At 37.5% G+C, this 22,807-nt stretch overlaps 1 long non-coding RNA gene and 1 pseudogene across 25 annotated transcripts in view; both read left to right on the top strand.

Annotated features, from left to right (window-relative positions):
* Positions 1–22,807, top strand: part of LOC144289678 (uncharacterized) — a 623,433-nt gene that overhangs the window by 103,554 nt on the left and 497,072 nt on the right. The window lies entirely within an intron of this gene.
* LOC144289673 (spliceosome-associated protein CWC15 homolog pseudogene) lies at positions 15,858–17,017 on the top strand (annotated as a pseudogene).

A 22,807-nucleotide genomic window follows, 5' to 3' on the forward strand; every position in this document is an offset into this window, starting at 1 on the left:
TTTTTTTTTGAGGCATTGTCCTCTTGACTTTTAGAAGGTTACAGTTTTAGAAGACTTTACAGTTTGTTATCTCCTTCCATGTCCAGCATAGTTGCATGATCATACAATCCCACATTTTAATATTCAGGAACAGTCAGATAGATTAATAAGCAGCAATATAATTACCAATTGGGGTCAGGGAAGAAAAAGTATCTACTTTCAAAATGGGACTATTGGGAACTATTTTGAAGGAGAGCTTTCACTACAGATTTCTTTCTGGTGTTGCTCACTTGGACATAACAGGAAAGATCTTGGTCCTGGAGCTTTTCAGTGTCCAACTGTCTGTTACTCCATAGGAGGTATAACAAGAGACATGAAAGAACCCAACTTGCTGGTTTTATTTCCACTGTTTGTTTAGACCGTCACTGCCAATTAACAAGGAACAGGAGAAACATGCCTCTTAGGGAATATAGAGAAAATATTGCTTTGATCTTATCTGCTGCAATTATTGAATATGTTTTCCATTTGACCAGTGCCCTCATCTCTCTTTCCACACAAAAAGCCTATATAAATGGAAAGAAACCGTGGACTTAAACTGGTTGTTATTCAGAGGCTTTTTGATGCCATGTTTTAATTTAAAGATTACTCTGTTCATTGTAAGAACAGGGGCTTTATATTTTCAGGGCCATATGCTTCATATCCATGAATGGATACCCTGTGGATCTCAGTGGGAGTTAAAAGCAGAGATGGTTGCAGAATTGTGCTTTCTTCCTTTTGTTGCACAAGGCACTTTTTACTTGCTTTCTCTGGAGAGTATAATCTGTGTGTATTAAGGTGATTTGTTTGTCACCAATACTTATTGACATGTTTGGATAGACAATAGCATATTTTTAATAGACATTTCGTAGTTTACTTGCCAGCACTAGACGTTAAAGATTCTCCCATTAGAGTGGCATGCTCCTCATCATTTTGGGAAGTAAGTGTGTTCTATCTCCTGAATCAAGAAATTCTTTCTCCATTCATTCCTTTTCAGAAGAATAGGATGTTCCTTTCTCTGTCCCAGGCATGCTTTCCTGCCTTAAAACCTTTCCTTATTAGATTTATTCCATCTGTCATGCCTTCTCATCTACAAATCTTCTCTTTCAGAGCACAGTTTAATCTTTTATGAAACCATCTCCTTCTTGCTCAGAGCACACATCTCTTTTATGAGCTCCTTAACCTGTATTTTCCTCACAGAGCTAATTTCTAAATTGTAACAGGCACTGATGGTTGGGTGAGCAACCCCTTTCTCTTTGTATACATTGTTCACCTAAGAACAGCCATGTGTATCTCCGTGAAGGTCAATAAGAGGTTGAAATCTGCTGTATGGTCTCTGGGCAGGTTTGTTTCCCTGATGTAGATGTTGAGCTGCTTGGTGTTAAGGTTGGTCAGTCAGGAATGTGAGTCAAACTGAAAGTTACAATCAAACCTTTATTTATTTATTGTGACACTGCAAGCAAGAGGGAAAAAGTGTCACCAGTTCCCTAGTGTTTCTTTTTCTTTTTTTTTTCCCTCATGGAGCAGCACCAGGCAAGGGTCATGTGGATGTAGCACAAATGAGGGAAATGTTTTATTGCTGTGAAGCCTGAAATAAAAGGTTCTTGACTTTTTAATGGATCTGAGGGGTCTGGTAGAGAGAGAGCGGAAAAGATAAAGAGCAGAGAAGTACTGAGCCAGAGTGGAGCAAATGTTTTAGTAAGGCCCCGGGGTAATGAAGTCTTGCCTCAGAAGTGCCTTATCAAAGGCTGCTGATATGTGTATGCAGATATGGATCAGTATGGTAGCCCAGGTGGGGTGGGGTGGAGATTGGGCGAATCCTTGGCTGTAACTCTCTTCAGAGAATCACAGTGCATTGGCTATGTACCATGTCTGGGAAGGGGAAGGCAGCTTCAAGCTGTGAGGCCCATCAAGCAAAGTCTTATAATGCCTGTAGTCAGGCCTGAGTGATCACATACAGGATTTTAGTCTAGAGTTGGACTCTTCAATAGGTGCCACCTCTTCCTTTTATTTTCTTTAGGCTGGAATGTGACCTGAACAGGCAGGCAACCTGGGTGCATAAGGGAAATATCAAGAGAATTCAGAGGCCCTGGAGCTAACTACATCAGAACCAACAACTGCATGCCTCTTGATTTAAGAGGAAAAATCAGTTCCTAATATTTAAGCCACCATCTTAACTGCTGCAATTATTGAATATGTTTTCCATTTGACCAGTGCCCTCATCTCTCTCTTTCCACACAAAAAGCCTATATAAACAAACAAACAAACAAAAAAACCATAGACTTAAACTGGTTGTTATTCATAGTCTTTTTGATGCCATAATTTAATTTAAAGATTACTCTGTTCATTGTAAGAATTTAATTTATTTAAATTCTAGTTAGTTAACACACAGTGTGATATTGGTTTTAGAAGTAGAATTCAGGGGCACCTGAATTCAGTGGCTCAATTGGTTAGGCATCTGCCTTTGGCTCAGGTCATTAAGAAATGTCTATAAAGTTTTTAAGAAAACATAGTCATGTTTTCTTCTTGTAGCCTAAAATATTCCTAATTGATACCCGTTTGATCTTGTAGTGTCTTTTACTGTTGCATAACCAATTTATTTAAATTATTATGTATAGTTTGTGGTATGCAAAGGGACCAATTTCAGCCATCCTCTGCTATTGTACTATTTCCCTTTAATCTTACTGTAATTCCAGAACTAGTGTAAGCATACTTTGAAGCCGCCAGTATTTCCTTTTAGTAGCTAAGTCACCAGAGATGAAAATCATACGATTTTTACTTTATTTTTTAGTGTTCATAGAAGAGTGATGCTGGGCAAAATTGCCAGCATCAACTGCCTTGAAATTGAAGACCTAAGTCTGGTTCTCAATAATAATTTCTCATTAAATAAAGCACCAGGTAAAGGCCATTTGGCCTTTGAATATTCAGCACTGCTCTCCATGATGGCCTTAGATCATTGTCTATTTGTTATTTCTGTTACCTATGAGTAAACAAATGCCTAGAATTATACATAGGGTGATATAAAAAATGCATTCTTTTCCCTCTAAATTATTCCATTTAAAGGTAAGCCTATTTCCTTTTTGGTAAATTGCAACTCTAGATTTCTCAGGACAATATCTTTTTTGAGGAGTATTGGGTTTTAGGCATAGCTCTTGCCTTATTGACCAACATTATAAGAGCTTCATCAGTTTGTGAATAAGTTTCTCAGGAACTGTGAAAATGCTGAATTTATTGGCCTTCCATCAGCCTTTGGCTTATGTACAAGAATTGGTTCCTGGCTACTGATACTTATATGAGACTTGCAACACCACTTTCCAGATTCCAGATCATTAGAGACAGTTTCTTGACAGATTAGATAATTTCAAGGGAGACAATTATAATATGTTTTAGATTCTCCTCCTTAATGTGTATCTTAATGACTTGATATTATTCCTGGATAAGTTAAATCCATGCTTCCCTGCTATAGAGAACAGACAGATAAGCCTTTGCCTAAATGCTGATGATGCTCCTTAGATTTATAGTATCATCTATAGGCATTGGTCTTTGGATACAATTACTTTACTTTAAATTAGTTACTTCAAAACCCAAGCCATCAGTTTTGGCAGAGGTTCTGCAGCATTTAATTGGTCAAAATCGAAAAGCCTGGTAATAACTTGTTTGCTTATTACTACCTTATCTTGAAGGGCTCATCAGTAATTAACACTTTTTGCAATTCAATATTATAAGGGCCCTATGCCGAGATTATTAATACTCCTTATATAATTTTCAAGTTGCAGTTATTACAGACATATTTTGTGACATAGAACAATTCTGATGATGATGATAAAACTAAAATTGATTAAACAGTTGCTGTGCAAGGCAATGTGCCAAGCTGCTATATATCTTTTCTCTTTTAATTCTCAATACAACCTGATAAAGTAGGTAGACCTTTGAGGACTCTTCTTATTATATAAATTGTAGTGAACTCTGGATTGTTATATGAGGAAAATCTTATTCTTGCAAATATTACCTTGGCCCATCTCCATGTGGCAGTCAGTGGGCTTTTCTCTGGCTCTGACTTGATGGGTAGGCTTCTTGACTTTATTTTGATTTGATTTGATTATTTTTCTTCAAATTTTTATTTAAATTCTAGTTAGTTAACACAGTGTGATATTGGTTTTAGAAGTAGAATTCAGGGGCACCTGGTTGGCTCATCTGCCTTTGGCTTAGGTCATGATCCCAGGATCCTGGGATAGAGCCCGGCATCAGGCTCCTTGCTCAGCCCAGAGTCTGCTTTTCCCTCTCTCTCTGCCTGCCACTCCCCTGCTTGTACTCTCTCTCTCCCTATTAAATAAACACATAAATACATAAATACATAAATAAACAAATAAAATAAAATCTTTTTTAAAAAAAGTAGAATTCAGTGATTCATCACATACAGCACCCAGTACTCATCATAAACAACTGCCCTCCTTAATACCAATCATCCATCTAGTGCAGCCCCCACCCACCCTCCTCCATCAACCCTCAATTTGTTCTCTAACAGTCTCTTATGGTTTGTTTCTCTCTCCTACCCCACCATATGTTCATCTGTTTTATTTCTTAAATTCTACATAGTAATTCAGTAAAATCAGTAAATCAGTAAATTCAGTAAATCAGTAATTCTACTGATCATATAGTGCTTGTCTTTCTCTAACTTATTTCACTTAGCATCATAACTCTCACTCCATCCACGTTATTGCAAATGGCAAGATTTCATTCTTTTTGATGGCTGGGTAATATTCTATTGTGTATAGATAGCACATCTTCTTTATCCATTCATCAGTTAATGGACATCTGGGCTCTTTCCATAGTTTGGTTATTGTTGATAGGCTTCTTGATTTAATAACAAAATGTTAAACCTACTTTTTTCTTTGATGCACATTGAACACATGATTCTTGCTTTAACTTGTAACTTAGAATTAAACGGACTTGAACTCTCACCTTCCCAGTCCTTGCCCAAAGTTTGACTGTGAGGAACATTGTTCATGAAAGAGCACTTGAAGGGCATGTGGCCAGTCCAATATATCCTTGTCTTCTCTGTTGTACAATACATGGCAGCCACTAGTTTCATGTGGCTATTTAAATAAGTTAAAAGTTAAATAAAATAAAAATTCAGTTTCTCAGTCAAAATGCCCATATTTTAAGTGATAAATAGCCACATGTGTCTAGTTATTTTTGTATTGGACAACATTAGATATAGAACATTATGATCACTGCTGAAGTTTAATTGGACAGTGCTGTGATAGACTGTTAGATAGTTTCACATCTGGACTGCATATTTTTAAAGAAAATAATCAGTTTCATTCAATTGTACTTTGATGTGTTGACAGTGACCTGTACTAATCATGTGTATCTTATATGTCAGATACTGTCTTCAATACCTTTTATGCACTGACTGACTTAATTTCTACAACAATTCCATGATATAGGCTTTATTTTTATCTCCATTTTACAGATAAAGAAATAGAGGCTCATAGATTTGCCTGTGGTCACTCAGATGATAGACAGTACAGAAGGGATGTGAGTCCTCTAAGGGTGGCTTTAAACTCATTTTCTTAGTATCATACCATGCTAAGTCTGAAATCCCTATGAATAGGCCTTGGAATTCATTCTTAGGATATGAGTAATAATTTTTGTCACTTTAATTTTTGTACCCTTATTTCTCCTGGCTGTAACATATATTTATTTCATTTCTGTTATTGCATTGCTATGGTGCAATTCTGATGCCAACTGCATGGAGTTAGCACAGGCTTTACAAGTTAAGGACGTAATTCCCAAAAAAACTACTCTCACTTCTGATGCCAGTGACAGTTTCAGAAGTCCACAGACCACCCATATTTTTGACTAACTGGTTACAAATTTGGGGATTTCTATGACTGTCTCAGGTCTGATAATTTGCTATAATGACTTACAGAATTTAGGAAAGTACTGTACTTATGATTGGTTTGTTATAAAGTCTATCAATCAGGACCAGACAAATGATGAGACAGTTAGGATGAGGTCTGGGGTGGAAGCAGAGTGCATCACCTGCCCTACACATTGATGTGCTCACCAACCAGGAAACTTATCTGAGAGTCGGTGTTCAGAGTTTTTATTGGAGTTTCATGACACAGGCATGATTAATTGCATCACTGGCCATATGTTTGAACTTAATTTTTAGGCCCCCTCTCCTCCTTGGAGGTTGGGCTGGTTCAGAGACCCAATTCTCTAATCCTTTGTTCGGTGTTTCCAGTGACTAACCCCTTTCCTGAGTTATCTTAGTACACATCAGATATGACACAAGGGATACGTAAATAACAAAGTCACTGCCATCACCCAGGAAATTCCAAGGATTTTGAGATTATTTCCTAGAAACCAGGGTCCAAGATGAGACAAATTCTTTATTATACAACAGTATGTTATTGTGCCAGTCAAGGACCTACATGATATAGCTGGTTCCTCTGTCATTTTGTACCAGATTCCCTCAATTCCATAGATTTCTATTTGTTTCTCAAACACACACAGTTTATTTCTTTTTCAAGGCTGCTCCAAAATGTGGCTTGCTTCTGAATTTCCCTGTATTCTCCATTAGCTTCCCCCAAAGCCACTCTGAATAAATGTAAAATCTAAGTGAAAAGAGATGGCTTGCTATACAAGTCCAGCCTCAGGATGAGAAGTAAGTTCCCTGGGTTCTCCCAACCAATCAATTGCTGCCATGATGTTTAGTTTTTTTTCACTTTAAGCATCTGTTAAAATGTCATCTCCTCAGAGAGGCCTTCTTTGATCCATTATAGCACCCTCTTGGCTCTGTGATATCACTTCATTTTATTGAGTTTGGTTACACTCAATAAATTGCCTTGTTTAGTTAATTAATTTAAATAATAGGCTTTATTTTTTTAGAGTAGTTTCAGATTTATATGAAATTGAGATAATACAGAGAGGCCCATATACCCCTTTTCCCTCCTATCACCCAGTTTCTCTTACTGTTAGTGTTTTGCATTAGTATACAAGTTACAGTTCAACCAATATTGATACATTAGCTAAATTTCTTAGTTTACATTAGGGTTCACTGTGTGTCTTGTACTGCAATATAGGTTTTGATATATATGTAATGTCATATATCCATCAATACAGTATTATACAGAATATTTTCACTGACCTAAAAATCCTCTTTTCATCCCTCCCTTCCTTATTTTCCTCCAAACTCCTGGCAACAAGTGATTTTTAAAAAATTTCTCTATAGTTTTGTCTTTTCCAGAATATCCCATAGTTGGAGTCATAGAATATGTAACCTTTGTGTTGTTTATTTTAACTCACTTTTCTGGCTTTAGTAAAATGCACCCTCCAGGGTAGCAGGAACCTTGTCTCTTTTGTGCGTTGCTCATTTCTCAGTACTCCAATCATACTAGACACATAGAAGACCCTCAACAATTGGAAGTTGCTGAGTGAATGAATAACCACCTGTTGTCTGCAGCAGGTTCTTCATTCCCTGAAAGCAGGTACTGTGACTTATTTTCTGGTGTCCTCAGTGCTTAGCACAGAGTTGCACAGGGAGGGAAGTCAATAAAAGTTCATTGAGTAATATTAAATAAAATTTGACCTCTATCATTTATTACCTGTGCAACCTTGGCAGGTCCCTTACCAATCTCTTTGAACCTCATTTATAATGCCCATTTCTTAGGTTTGTTGTCAAGATTAAAGGAGGTTGATAGATAATCATACAAATGTATGGAATTGCTATTGCTATCATTGGTCACTGATCTGCTAAACATGCCAACAAGGTTTATATCAGTGAATTCCTCAGTAATGCCAAAGCTACTCCTTACTGGCCTTCACAGGCTTGAAATGTCTCATACGGTAAATTCTCAAGAGGCTGAAAAGATGTTATAATAACTCTTTTGCTTCTGTATTGTTTATAGTAACACAGGCCTACTTGGTAACTTGGAGCTACCTACAGACACAATGCTGTTGCCAACACACAGTTCTTATTTCTCCCATGTCCCCCTACTGTTTCCATTAGCCATGTAATATAGTTTTCACCAGCTAATGATTAGCAACCAACTATTTCTGTGTTAATGCTTGTGTTCAGTTCATTAAAAAAAAACAAAAACAAAACAAAACACAACTCCCAATAAGGATTCAGTTCATTTAAAACTGTTTAAAGTTCAAAGAATACTTGTTTCTTATTTTTTTTTTTTTTAAGTGACTATTCAACTCAGGGACTCTATTTAAGATGGGACTAAGAATCCTTACAGATATTGATGGTTATTTGAAAAAGTTAAATTGGAGTGCAATTCACTGATGTTGTTAAGCACAACAGCTACTGGAGCTATATTTAAACATGCATTCCAAAGTGAAGGGTGAGGAAAATTGATTTTGCAGATGCTCAGATGAAAGCAGTCACTTTATATTGGCAGAAAAAGGCAGTTTGAGATAATCTCAGTTTGAGGAAAGCCTGATTTTAGACCAGCCAAAGAATAGGAGCACAGTGGGAGGGCAGGAAGTGTGGAAGGTGTTATCACTGATCCGTAGTATAGAGGATTAGGGAGAGCGTGGGGAGATACTGTTAAACCAGGTATGTTAGGATCATTTATTTTTAGTTTTCTTCCCCACTTTAGTTCTTAGACATCCTGAGTCTTTAATCCAAGCCTCCTGCTCTCTTGCTCCACTGTGTGTATTTTAACCTTTTCCATCACTTGCCTCATCACAACACATGTATTCTCTCACCTATTCCATCAGCAGTCTGTTAATTAAGCCGAGACCCTATTTAGTGGGTACTAAATGAGCTAAGCATGAGCTCATTCAGGTAATATGTTTGCAAATTTGTTAGGAATTCTCTGGGACTATCATTTCTGACCCCAAGATGATGATAAATTCTGCTTTGGATTTTGGGCATTTTAAGATACTTATCTTTTCAAAATTTCCCTGAAATCACTTCCCATAGACATCCACCGACTCTGCCCAAATAGACAAAGTTAGCCTTGAGCGTGAACAGTGGGCAGTTAGATGTGGGTGGAGAATCAGAAAAGTGTAGAAAAAATGTGCTGGGGTGGAGTATTCAGGTTTCTTCCTTTCCTAATTTCAGCTCTTCCAAATTGCCTTTCCTGCTTGTGTCCTGAAACCAGGGATGCAAATATACTATAAAGCCCAGCTTATAACACGCAGAGATTATTACTAATGGAGTAATATTTTTAGATTTGATTGTACAAATAGTTTACCCACTTCTCCTATTTTATGATTTAACAGACTGATTTGACCAAATTGTTTATGTGTATTAAGTTCATAGAATATCAGATCACACCACTGAATTGTTGCTTTTGCAGGTCAAAATGATGAAATATTGGTAATTTTATACACCCAACCTAATAAAAATAGCTAATAATAGCTATCATTTATTATGTGTAACATTAATTGTTGTGTTTGTTCAAATTAATATAAGCAAAACACTTACAGCAGCCCCTAGCATAATAGGGTCCCATCATGTGCTTTATTTGAAGTGCTCTACATGGACGATCCCACTTAATCCTCACACATACTTTTTGTGTATTATCTTTTATACATGAGGAAAATGAATCTCAGAGAGGTTAAGTTAAGCAAATTACCAATTTTGGTGCTAAGAGATGACCTGGGTTCTGATTCTGAAAAGTTTATCTTCCAGCCTGCTCTCTTACCCATTATGCACATAGTCCCAGGCCATACCCATTGTATTTTCATTAAACAAATGTTTTGTTAAAGACCTACTGCCCAGAATTCTGTCCTAAGTAAGGTTTCCTGGAGGGATAAAACATGTGCGTAAAACATTTTTATTATCAGTGGTCAAGATCAATGACAATACAAGACAGCTACATTAGAATGTCACAAGGCGGTACACGTTAAGGTTCAGGTGCATGTTCAGGAAACAAAGTTAAATTAAAAAATTATTTTGGTAATATGAAGTCCAGAGGAAGTTTAAGACAAACTACCTTTAGTGTCAGAGGACACTAAATTCAAAACTAGAAGAATTTATTAATCATTGTTTCGATTTTTGTTGTCACATCATCACTTTTGTACACATGTACTATATTATCAATGATTGGTGAGTATACATAGGTGATTACTTCCATCTGCTGCAATGGAAGCAACTTTGATTTTCATTAATTAAGAATTACCCCCAAAAAAATTCTTTTTCAATTTTTAGTCCATAATTCTGTTCATTCATTCATTACATACTTACGGAACATTTATAATGTACCAGGAACTGGGAAATAAATATCAGTAAACAAGATATAGTCCCTGGCCTTAAGAAGCTCACAGTCTTTAAACAGTCTTCCAAATGAAAAAAAAAAACAAAAAACAATCAAATATTTGAATAAGAACTCCAATGTCTGAATAGGAAAATCAATGTTTCAGTACAGCACTAGACTTAGAATGAACAAAGGTTTACTCAGGTACTTCCTGACATTAAAGATACATAGTCTGTGTTGCATCATAACTTAAAATTCTTCTGGCAGTTCAGAAGATACATGGTGTCTCATCCTATTGTATAGTCACAACATGTCAGGTCCCCTGGAAGGTGCTATTAACATATTAGTTTGTATCTTTTGCCTGCAGGGTGACTTTAAGTAATGTTTAATTTTGTAGTAAATCTAAATAAACTTCTACTAGCATTAGGTAAACTTAGACTGATGTAATAAAGAAAAGTAGGAAGGGCCTGGCTCACTACATCTTCGGAAACTGCTTAACCTCATGGCATCATGGGGACAGACAATTTACCTTCTCACATTTTCTTCAAGGAGGAAATTTTGGTTAATGTATAAATAGTGGATAAAGTATCTTACACAGAGTTTGCCTTCTGTAGTCAGAGTGTAAGACAAAATTTCGGCATAGTAAAAATTACTTTTGAACACTCAGTAAAATTGGCCTTAATCATAGGGGCATTCTTATTTTTTTTTTGGAACAATGGAACTGGGATTGGTTGAAAATATTAGATTTATGCATTTCACTTCCCTCTGACTCTTGGCTGGATACTCATTGAGTGAAGTAATTCACTCTTCCAGTTCAGCTCTCCCCCCATTACTATAACAACCCATTTGAGTCAAGTCTTCTTGAAAGAATGGGAAGATTGAAACTCTAAATACAAAATTGATCCCTAATTTGGAGATACTGGCTTTCAAGTTCTGATCATCTTCTTGTGGGATCTTGGTATCTTTTGGCATTGCATTTGCCCATTAGCATTAGCCTCCAAGTCAATCAATCCAGAACATCCTAATGTCTTGGTGCCAAGAATATAAACTACCCCAGGGTTCTGTAAACATAGAATTTATAATTTCTTGGGTGTCTTTAAACTTGCTCCATCACATATGATAATTGAACACACAATTGGTCATATTATAGGTACTGTTCATAAGGAAAGACAAAGGATAAAGGATCTTTTTTTTTTTTTTTAAAGAATTTATTTATTCATGAGAGGCACACAGAGAGAGGCAGAGACACAGGCAGAAGGAGAAGCAGGTTCCCTGCGGGGAGCCTGATGTGGGACTTGATCCTGGGACCCCTGGATCACACCCTGAACTGAAGACAAATGCTCAACCAGTGAGCCATAAAGGTGTCCCAAGGATAAAGGATCTATGGTCAGGGTGGATTTGAGATATCCAGGACAAAACATTTTCTTCTGGTGTGTCAGTGTGGGTCCCTCCAGGGTAAATCTGATTTAGATTTAAATTTGATTTGGTCCCACCCACCGTAAACATTTTTCTCCTTGGAGACACATTCCTAAATAAACGAGAAAATCCTATTTAAATTGGTATAGTTGATAATTCTGGCACTTCACACATATCTATAGTTACTGATATATGTATAAACACTTTTATTTCTCTTTCTTTAATACTCTTAACATAAAGTTATGCTCTAACTTACTATTGAACCATTTATTACAATTTATCAATTTATAATCCTTATAACCATTATTGCAGTTATTAACTGTGGCATCTCGTTATTACTGTTATTCTTTCCAAATATTAACTTTTAACTGCTGCAGTGCTCATTATTATTAACTTTGGAGTGAACCTCAGTGTGCACTCTCCCAGTTCAGAGAAATGAAACATTTCTGTCTGCTAGGCCTAAGGCTTAGAACATTGAGGACTCTCAGTAGATATCTCTTGAGCACAGAAGATATGGGAGCTTTTATGGCAGTTACTGGGCTGGAGTAGGATAATGTATCTTGCATTAAGTAATTCGCCAGCATCTTTAGTTGTTGTTAGGTTCAAAGAAACAATGAAAAATAAAATAAGCCTGTCATCACCTCCTGCAGCTGAAAATCATTATTCACTCATTATTGGTTATTTTGAATGTACATGTGAACATTGTGAACATATAAAAGTCTGTCTTTATATTAGGATGGGGTTATATATGAGGTTCAGATGATCTCTTTGAAGCTTCAGTTCTGGGTTGTTCAGTAAGCAAGGACTATGCCTTCTGAAGTTTGCATGCAATATGATTTCTCTGGGGTCCCTCATAAAAGGAACATGATATGTAAAACTCCTAGCTCCTTGCTTCTGAGACTGACAGCTTCTTAGCTCTAACCATCTCTTACCAAAATTTTACCAACAAAATTTCCTTGTATGTGATACAAGATACCTTATTCTAAGTCAGAGAGTTTACAGAGTATTTCTAATATGTTTTTTTAAAGCATATGGGAAAATGTCTAGCATGTTTCAAGCCAGGTAAGACTACTTTTTTCGTAAATACCTACAGAGGTGGAATTGGATTTAATAGATTATGATCTGAGTCTGAGATCACAGAACATTAAAGTTGAAGTGACCTTCAAAACTATGTAGAGACCAAGTCTTTCCCTCAGTGTAAGAATCTGCCTTCTTGCCTTTTTTCTTTAATTCCTTTTTTGATGGGGTATTTACTACTTATAACAAAGCTCATAACATTGTGGACTAAGTCCATACTCCTTGAATTAATTAATGAGAATCCTATTTGCTTTTCACTTCCTTGCATTGGTTTTGGATATTCAGAGTTATATATGCAAGCTTAAAGAGAATAGGAAAATTGTATTGATACTGATTTTCAGTGTGGACACTGATTTTCCCTTGAATCTTTTTTTGTCTTTAACACCACGAGGACTTTAGGTGCAGTTCCTGCCAAAGAAGTGAGCCTGTGACTCTTTTCCCTCTAGTTAACTCTCAAACTAAATTAGACCTGAATCAGCAATCTGCAATAAACCCATTAAGATTATTAGCTGATGAGTACTATCAATTTTCCTGCTGTCCTTGAATTATTGTCTCATATTTGTTTATATTGCAAGTTCAGTAGTAGTAATTATGTAATAAGAAAGTGATACTGTCACTTTAAATAAACTGCTCAGCAACTAAAACATCAGGACTATAATTAAAAGCATCACTCACAGCTTTCATCTTAATACATAAAGGAGAAGGACATGATTAGTTTTTAATGAACTTGCTTTTGTTTTAACTATAGTATTATTATTTTTAAAATCTGGATGTGGTGATTTCACCACTATATGTTACTAAGCATCCTTAATTTCATACATTGAGGATGTAGTAAATTTAATGGTCTTTGCCTCTGACATCATGCTTTCAGTTTCTAATCTGTTCCTTAGATATAAGTACAATTCCTTCTAGTACTCAGAATGGAGCAGTTCTCCAAAGTGGTTTAGAAAAATCCCCAGGCCAGTAAACTGCCTTATTCCCAGTTGGTCAATGGCAAAAAGTGTAAGGTCACACACTAAGACTTCAAGCAAATGCCCCCTTGTCCAGTGCAGCCCTTAGTCCAACATAAGCCCCTTGGTTGGGTTACCCTAAGGGGTAACTGAAGGAGTGCTTGGAGGCTTACAACTTGGGTTGAGTGTCTCCGTTGCTGAGTCATCTTCTTTAAGCCTCAGTTTTTTTCTCGTGTAAAATGGAAAAAAAATATAATCTACCTGTAGGGTTGTTGTGAGTAGTGTCTTAGATTAAGAATCTGAGCCTATTTTGATAAGTATAAAGCATGGAACTGATGTTGACTAAGATTACTCTCTTCTTGTGTAATTCAAAGTGTCTGAAATGATACCTGAAGGCCGCACACAATCTTCCCATTGTTTTCTCCTGTGCTTGAAATTTGGACTACAAAAATTCCTTTGTAATAAGTTGCATTTCTCAGTGTGCCCTATGTAAATCACTCAGGTGCTTTTTGGCGCTTGAATACTCTTGGATGTGACCCCCACTGGTTTATATAATTAACATTTCTGGGGAATGCAATTCAGGGATCAGGGAACTGGGAGATAGGCCAGGAAAAATAAAAAAGAAATACTGGTGACGGGGTGGTGGACATGGTTGGGGAGAACAAGGCTGAGAGTTACTAAAGGAAAGATTCTTGAGTAGCTAGTGTGTAGAGGGCCAGCATCCGGTGTAGAGACCAATTAGCATTAAGGAGTTTCAAAGAGGAACTCTATGTAGAAAAGAGTATAAAAGCAAGAAAGAGTGTGAGAATGAGAGCGAGAGCAAGCAAGCTGGAAAGAGAACATGAACTTGAGCATTTGGTGGAGTTAGGTTGGATACGTGGCACAAAAAAGCCCACCGAATTTATTTTAGCTCCTGGAGACCCTTAAGATTCCCTGTGGTTTAATGGAAGCATATGTCTGCAGTCCCAGATTTCACCCTCTAAACTCTGTTTTCTCTTTGTCTGTGGCAAAGGAGGAAAAAGGGGAAAATTATATAACTAGACTTTCAATATTAATTAATGGTTATTAATGGTTATTGTTTTAAAGTTAGATTTATGATGTTCAAATAACTGATTTATGGTGGCCTATAAGTGCCAATACAATAATTGAGGGACCTTAAAGCATTTAAGAATAGGCCTAATCTTTTATTTTTGAGAGAAGGAAAATGGCAATTCATTTTAAACTCCAAATTAATGTACATATGTCCCATCCAAACCATTCTCAGCCATATCTTGTGTCATTATTTATACCTGTTTTAACTGAAACTTATAGAGCTTGAAGAGTTAGACTCCTGAAGGTGAATCTCTAGGGCAATCTTTAATATTTTCAGGGCACAGGACAACAGTACAAATTATATTGCACCCAGCATATATCTAAATATTTAAAAGTTGTAATCAGACTAATAAACTATTAAGTTTCATCCTTCTACATTAACTGATTAATATTATAATGACTTGGAAGGCCAGGTTGTGGACTCCTCAGAATTTGGTGCCAGCTTGTGGTAGGAGAGATAGCCAGTTAGCAGCTTGTACCCCCTCTCACCTGCCCTATATCCATCCAAGCAAGTGGATACTTCAGCTTGCATTGACAAGCTCAGATCTCAGCTTCTGCAACGGCAGCCCCTGGAAGCTGGCTCAGTGCCAACTGCACAGAGAATTCTGATGTCCTAGTTGCTTGGTACACGGCTAGGCTCATCCACTTAGTCTTAAAGGGAACTTGGAGATCATTTGATCCAAGGCCTTCAATTTGCAAATAAAGCAGATGCAGAGAGGTTGTGTGATTAGTCCAAGTCATACCCCTAGTTAAGGGCAGAACTAAGACTAGGGCTCAGGTCTTCTTTCACCCATTCCTCTCTGTCCAAACTTTTTATACAGAGTAAAATCCTCAACTAGGTGTAATTTCTATTGATTCTTCAGTTTGAAAATGACATTCAGGCTATCTTTTAAAAAACCATCTTCCCCAGGTAACTGTTGACTTAGGCTGGGAGCCTTGGTGGCAGTGGGTCCATCCTGGCATCATAGTAACCTGGAAGGAGAAGGGGATGTAGCTGGGTAGATGGGGTCTCCCTTGAGCAAAAGCTGTAATGGACAATAAAGCTAAGGAAAAAACTGAATGAACTAAAAACTGGTCCTTTTACCAAAATAAGTCAGAGGTGGGGAGGTGAGAGTCGTCATGGTGTCTGTGTGATTTGCGGAGGCTGTCGCACTAGACCTTGGTCAACGTGTGCCGCGGGAGTGTAGCAGCATAAAAGATGACAACAGCAGCTAGGCCAACTTTTGAACCTGCAAGAGGTTGGAGAGGAAAAGGAGAAGGTGATTTGAGCCAACTCTCAAAGCAGTATTCAAGTAGAGACCTATCTTCTCATACAAAGATAAAATATAGACAAACTACTCAGGATGCCCCTGAAGAGGTTCGCAACTGTGACTTCAGGAGGGAGCTGGAAGAGAGAGAGAGAGCTGCTGCAAGAGAAAAAAACAGAGACCGTCCAACAAGAGAACATACAACCTCCTCGTCAGTGTCAAAGAAGACTCGGGTAGACCAGATTCCTGCTGCCAACCTTGATGCAGATGATCCTCTAACAGATGAGGAAGATGAGGATGAAGATTTTGAAGAGGAGAGCGATGATGATGACACTGCAGCACTTCTTGCAGAACTAGAAAAAATTAAAAAAGAAAGAGCTGAAGAGCAGGCCAGGAAGGAACAAGAACAGAAAGCTGAAGAAGAAAGAATACGTATGGAAAACATTTTGAGTGGAAACCCTCTCCTTAATCTCACTGGTCCATCCCAGCCTCAGGCCAACTTCAAAGTTAAAAGAAGGTGGGATGATGATGTTGTTTTCAAGAACTGTGCAAAAGGTGTAGATGATCAGAAGAAAGACAAAAGATTTGTAAATGATACACTGCGATCTGAATTTCACAAAAAGTTCATGGGGAAATATATTAAATAGTACAGTTTTATGTGCTTAATTAAAGACTGTAAGGTGTAAACGATCATTTTCACTTTGTTATGTTTTTCTCTTTCCCCATCTAAATTGTGTATAGGCCTCCCTAATTTTAAGTTCCAAACTATCTTTTCCTTTATTGATAACTTTATTTGATGAGGACTTGGGAATTGAATTAACCTAGTTTCCATCCTCTGAATATTTTCAGTAATATGCTTTCCTTTTAATATGGGAAAGGGAATCTTCTTGTAATAAATATTTTCAAAACTCGAAATATCTAAATCTGTGCCCCCAACTTTTTTTGTTGAAATGTATACAGCTTATAAAACGTTGCACATTTTCTTTTGTGAATTGTATTTCTTTATGCATCAACTTCTTGTTTCTTTGACATTGATTTAAGGTCAGTTAATGTGTGATACCTTCTCTGTGTTTTTGCCGATGGTGTTTTTAAGAGTGTGATGGAGGATGAAAGGCATTCTATTTTGGCCTACATGTTGGTATGGAAGAGGATCATCGAGCTCTCAGCATCCTGAGTGCATGTCTGAGGGTGCATGGAGCATCTTTCCCTTCTGCAAGCTCTCCTTTTTTTTCCTATTGGCCCAAAACTGCTCCGTAAGCATGCCCAGGGAACATGTGGCTCTCCTGCGTTCTCCTGGATACTCAACGGCCATGTGCCTTGAGTGAGGTAGTTTGCCACTGGCATACTTGAGATGCAGAGCCTAGGGAAGTTTAACCTCAAACCAAAATAAAACTTTGGGAAATAGGAAAAAAAAAAAAGTCAGAGGTCCACATATGGTAGCACAATGTGACACACTCTTGGTGGCACACCAGTCTTTTCTTTCCTTCTCTGTGTAAAAAGAAAGACTAATGGCATCTTCTCATATGGATATGTATAGTAGTTACATAGAATACATTTTCACTCTTTTTACTTGATTCCCTAACCTCTAAAGCTAATCAAATGTATTATTTTAATTTTTGTTGGGAATTATGAGTTTGTTTTTCACTGAATACTCAAAGGGAAGTGTATTTTAAAAGTAGAATTCTTACTAATTACATAGGGGACCTACATTTAATTTCCAGACTACCAAAATTAATTCTAGCTAATACTAGATAGTTATCTGACTTTGGATTAATCACAATTACTCACTAGAAGAGTGAAGGAGTTTGGCTAGATATCTTAGAGATTAAGAAAATGGGCTCTGAAACCCACTTTTGCTCTGTGACCTCAGGCATGTCACTTAACCTCTCTGAAACTCACTTTCTCATCTGCAAAATAGAAGTAATAATAGTGTCTTTTATAGAGTTGTTATAAGAGTAAATGAATTGTATAAGGAAAGTACTTGGAAGAATGCCTGGGATTTAATAAAGTTTACTCTTATTATTGGCCCTATTTTTGAATGTATACCGAGAAAACACACATGTAAATAGTACAGACATCATAAACTACACATGACCAAAGTCAGCCTATCATCTTTTTTCTAAAGCCCACTTCCCCCCCTTGTGTTTTTATTATTGACCCTGACACTACCATTCACTTAATTTTCCCACACCAGAAATTTGAGGATCATCTTAAAAACCTCTTTGTTCCCTTGTTCCTTAAATCTAATCAATCACTTAACATTGTGGACTGAAGTTTTTCAAATAATTCAAATCAAATGAATATTTAGATTTAAGTACTTAAAAAAGTTTTTTTTTGAGAGAGAGAGAGAAGGAGAGACAGGAGAGTCCCTGCATGTGTGGGGAGGAGGAGAGTCAGAGGAAGAGAGAGAATCTCAAGCAGGCTCCACACCCAGCATGGAGCCCAACATGGGGCTTGATCTCATGACCCTGATTGTGATCTGAGCTGAAATCAAGAGTCAGACACTTAACTGACTGAGTCACCTGGGTGCCCCCAGATTTAAGTACTTTTTATTCTTTCCCCCTTTCTTGCATTGCCACTGTCCTATCTAAAGTCTCATTTCTTACAGAAACCTTTTAACTTGTTTCCCTGCCTCCATTTTTGCCACATCAAACCTCTCATAGTGCCTTTGACATGATCTTTCTAAAACATACGTTTGATAACATCACTCCTCTAGGTAAAGGTGCCTGCATGGGTGAAGTGTGCTTGCCTCAGTCTGGAACAAAAGGAGATCGTGGTCTGATCATAGTCCTGTTTCCCACCACACCCTCTGGTACCTCATGTTTCCAATACAGAAGTTGCTTCCTCTTGAAATTACCCTGTGCTTTGTCTCACCTCTGAACATGTTCTTGTCTAACATACCCTGCCCATTCCACAGCTCCATCTCCTCTCTCACAAGTGCCTCTAATAGGAATACCAGTCATTCTTTCAGTTCAAGTGTGGAGTCTTCTTTGGCAAGCAGACCTGGGTTCTCCCTCTTTGTGTTTCCTTGCTCCAGGGTTATCTATTTTACCATCTCTCTCTACTCATATTTCCCTTAGACCAGGCAAATAAAGAGTTAGTTAACTTATTTTCAGCATAATTGTCTGGTCTAATTTAGATGAAATCATGTGGCCTGGATTATTCAGGTGACTTTTGGATTTGTTTGTCCCTCATATATATAGTTGTCAAACTCAAGTCCAACTATCTTTTTTTTTTTTTTTTTTTTTAAGTCCAACTATCTTTTAACCAACACCTCAAAGCCAATTAATTAACTCTTTCCTTTTAGCTTTTTCTCCTGTTCTGGGTACATAGTTCATAGAGTCCTGTGTGCTGCCAACATTTTGACAAATGCATGATGAGGGTATTTCTCTGTATATTAGAGAATCCTGGAATAGATTTCAGAGCATTGGCAAATACACTTTGCGGCTGATGGTGGCAAAATCCTTAGTAGTTGGCAAAATTCTACATGGTGGTGGGGCGGTGTTGGGGTGGCTGAGTCACATGGAGTAAGCTATTCATTCAGCAATACTTGAAAATAGAGTATCTTCTCTCTCTTTTTAAAGATTTTATTTATTTATTCATGAGAGAGAGAAACAGAGAGAGACAGGCAGAGGGAGAAGCAGGCTCCATGCTGGGAGCCCAATGTGGGACTCGATCCCGGGACTCCAGGACCACACCCTGGACTGAAGGCAGACGCCAAACCGATGAGCCATCCAGGGATCCCAGTATCTTCTCTCTTTAAGGATTTTGAATAGTTTCTTTTGCTAAAGTGTTAACTGAAAGTTACAATTTGTTTTCTCACCTTTAGGCTGAGTACTCTTCATGAAAGAGCCTCAGCAATTTTTTTCCTGATACTAATACAGAGTTTGAGTGGATGGCATAGAGCACTGTATTATCACATCCGTCAAATTTCTTTTTTAATGTTCTTTCTTGTATAAACATCGAGGTGTAGTTCATGCAGCAGTGTCTGACCTAATCTGCTTCTGAGTTTATCTTTCCTACAAGTCATGAAGAAAAACCTGCTGTTCTCCTTTTTGATGTAGGTGTGAAGAGTGAACTGAAGTTTATTTATTTATTTTTTGCTTACGGACATCAAAATGTTCCAACACCATTTGTTGAGAAGACAATATTTTCTTCATTGTGTTACCTTTTTATCTTTGTCAAAAATCAGTTAACTGTATATGTGATGGCTTACTTTTTGACTATGCTGTTCTGTTAATCTGGTAGTTTATCATTATGACAGTACCACACTGTCTCGATTATTTACTTTATAGTAAATTTGAAATCAGGTAGTATAAGTTGCCCAAATGTGTTCTTCTTTTTCAACTCAAACGATTTTTTAATCAACTCCTCCTCCTCTCCCCTCTCCTTAAATCACTCTTACTATGTTCATCGTTTCAATATAAACTTAAAGCATGGTTCTCAAAGTGTGGTCATTGAAACTTGTTAGAAATGCAGATGGTCAGGCCCTAGTCCAGATATTTTGAGTCAGAAAATCTATGGGACTCAGCAATCTGAGTTTTAACAAGGCCTTCGGGTGATTCTGATACCTGCTGAAGTTTGAGAACCTTTAATATAGAACACTCCAGAGTTCAGCAAACTTTTTCTTTGAATAGCTAGGTAGTAAATATATTAGGCCTTACAGGCCATGTGATCTCTGTTGCAACCATTCAATTCTGCTGTTGTAGCATGAAAGCAGCCATACACAATATGTAGTAAGTGAGCATAGCTGTGTTCCAATAGAACTTTATGTACAAAAATGGGTGATGGACAGATTTTGTCTGGAGGCCATAGTTTGCTAACTATGTAGTCTGTTCTTACTTATCCCACATCTGACACCTCAGCATTTGTCCCATTCTTCTTGAAAATCAGTATTCTCCTTCATTTTAGACCTCTTTATTTTAAAGCCCCTCAAGAAAGACTTTCTTTTTTTTATTTTTTTTTAATTTTTATTTATTTATGATAGTCACAGAGAGAGAGAGAGAGAGAGAGAGAGAGAGGCAGAGACACAGGCAGAAGAAGAAGCAGGCTCCATGCACCGGGAGCCCGATGTGGGATTCGATCCCGGGTCTCCAGGATCGCGCCCTGGGCCAAAGGCAGGCGCCAAACCGCTGCGCCACCCAGGATCCCAAGAAAGACTTTCTAAGGATTACTTAACATATGAAACTATGTTAAGTATTTTTTTTTCCACAGGGCTTTCTCAGTGCTGAGGTCAGACATTTCACTTTACTCTAGCTAGCATTTAATGCTATTATGTATCTACTCTTGATGTTAAAAACAAGAAATTTGTCATTTAGCCTCACTCTTGAGCATGCCACTTGCATGAGCCCTACATGCTGGCTATATGCTTTGGAGCTTTTAATTTTCTGTAAATCACCAGCCCCCCAAAAAGGTTTTGGTAATAGTGATTGTTTTGGTTTGCTAGGGCTGCTTTAACAAAGTGCCTAAAACTGGATGGCTTAAAACAACAAAAATTTGTCTCACAGTTCTGGAGGCTGGAAGTCCAAAATGTCTGCAGGTCCATGTTTTCTTTGATGGCTTTAGGGGATAGTCCTTTTTCCTTCTTCTAAGCTTCTGGTGTTTGTCAGTAGACCTTGGTGTTCCTTGTATTATAGATGCATCACTTTAATCACTCTAATCTTCTTCCTATAAAGAAGGGGCCAATGTGTGTCTTCACATCGTCTTTCTCCTGAGCATGTCTGTCTTTGTGTCAAAATTTCCCCTTTTTATAAAGATACTGATTTAGACCCACCCCAATAACATCATTATAACTTGATCATATACAAACTTCTATTTCCAAATAAAGTCCCTTCACAGGTACTGAGAGGTTAGAACTTCAGGATCTTTTAGGGGGACACAATTCAACCCCTAACAGTGATAAAGGTGGGAACTGAGGTTTAATAGCAACTGTTCTAGAAAGAATCTTTGCACAAGAATTTGCAGGCTTTATCTGTTCCACTTGTTACAAAATGTAATATTTACCTTTGGGAAAGGTGCAGAGATTGCTTTGCCTTATTTTAGTAAAAGAGACAATAGTACAAAAGAGAAAAAATTTGATACCAATTTAGCAAATATGAGGAAGGCTTGAAAGTATGAACAAGAATTTGACCAACAAGTTCCTAGAACAACATCTAGCATATTTCCTGACACGCAGCATGTACTCAGTAAGTCACAGAAGTGTCCAGAGTTGAGATGGAGATTAACATTCATTCATCCATATTAACTGCAGTGGCTGCATTTGTTAAGTTCTTCCTGTGTGTTCTGCACTATGCTAAGTACTTGGCATGCATCTCAGCGAATCCTTACCATGACACTGGGTACTATAATACCTCCTTCTTAGAGATGAAGCTTAGAGAGATGAAATATGAAGTGACTTGCTCAATGTCATGACCAGAAACTGTCAAAGCAGGGACTTTAATCCATTAAGACTAGTTTGAGAGCTCATTAAAAACAAAATTAAACTAAACTTTTTCTTTGAATGTAATATCCACACAGAAGTGTACATATTGTAAGTGGAGAGAAAGCCCATGTTTTTAAGCACTGTGCTATTTTTATCTTTCTGTAACTCATTTGCATAAAACTTTTATTGAGTATCTACTATATAGCAATTTAATGATTAGATCAACCTTGCTGCTGAACAGAGCTGGTGCTTGGTGGTGGGAGGGGGGATAAGAGGGAAGGTCTTCTTGTCTGTTTGCCACCATTTTTCTTCCAGTAGGATTGCCAGGATTTCTGGGTCATTGCACTTAGCTCATCAAACAGAAGA

This window comes from Canis aureus, chromosome 19 (assembly GCF_053574225.1).
Source record: "Canis aureus isolate CA01 chromosome 19, VMU_Caureus_v.1.0, whole genome shotgun sequence".
NCBI classification, from domain to species: domain Eukaryota; kingdom Metazoa; phylum Chordata; class Mammalia; order Carnivora; family Canidae; genus Canis; species Canis aureus.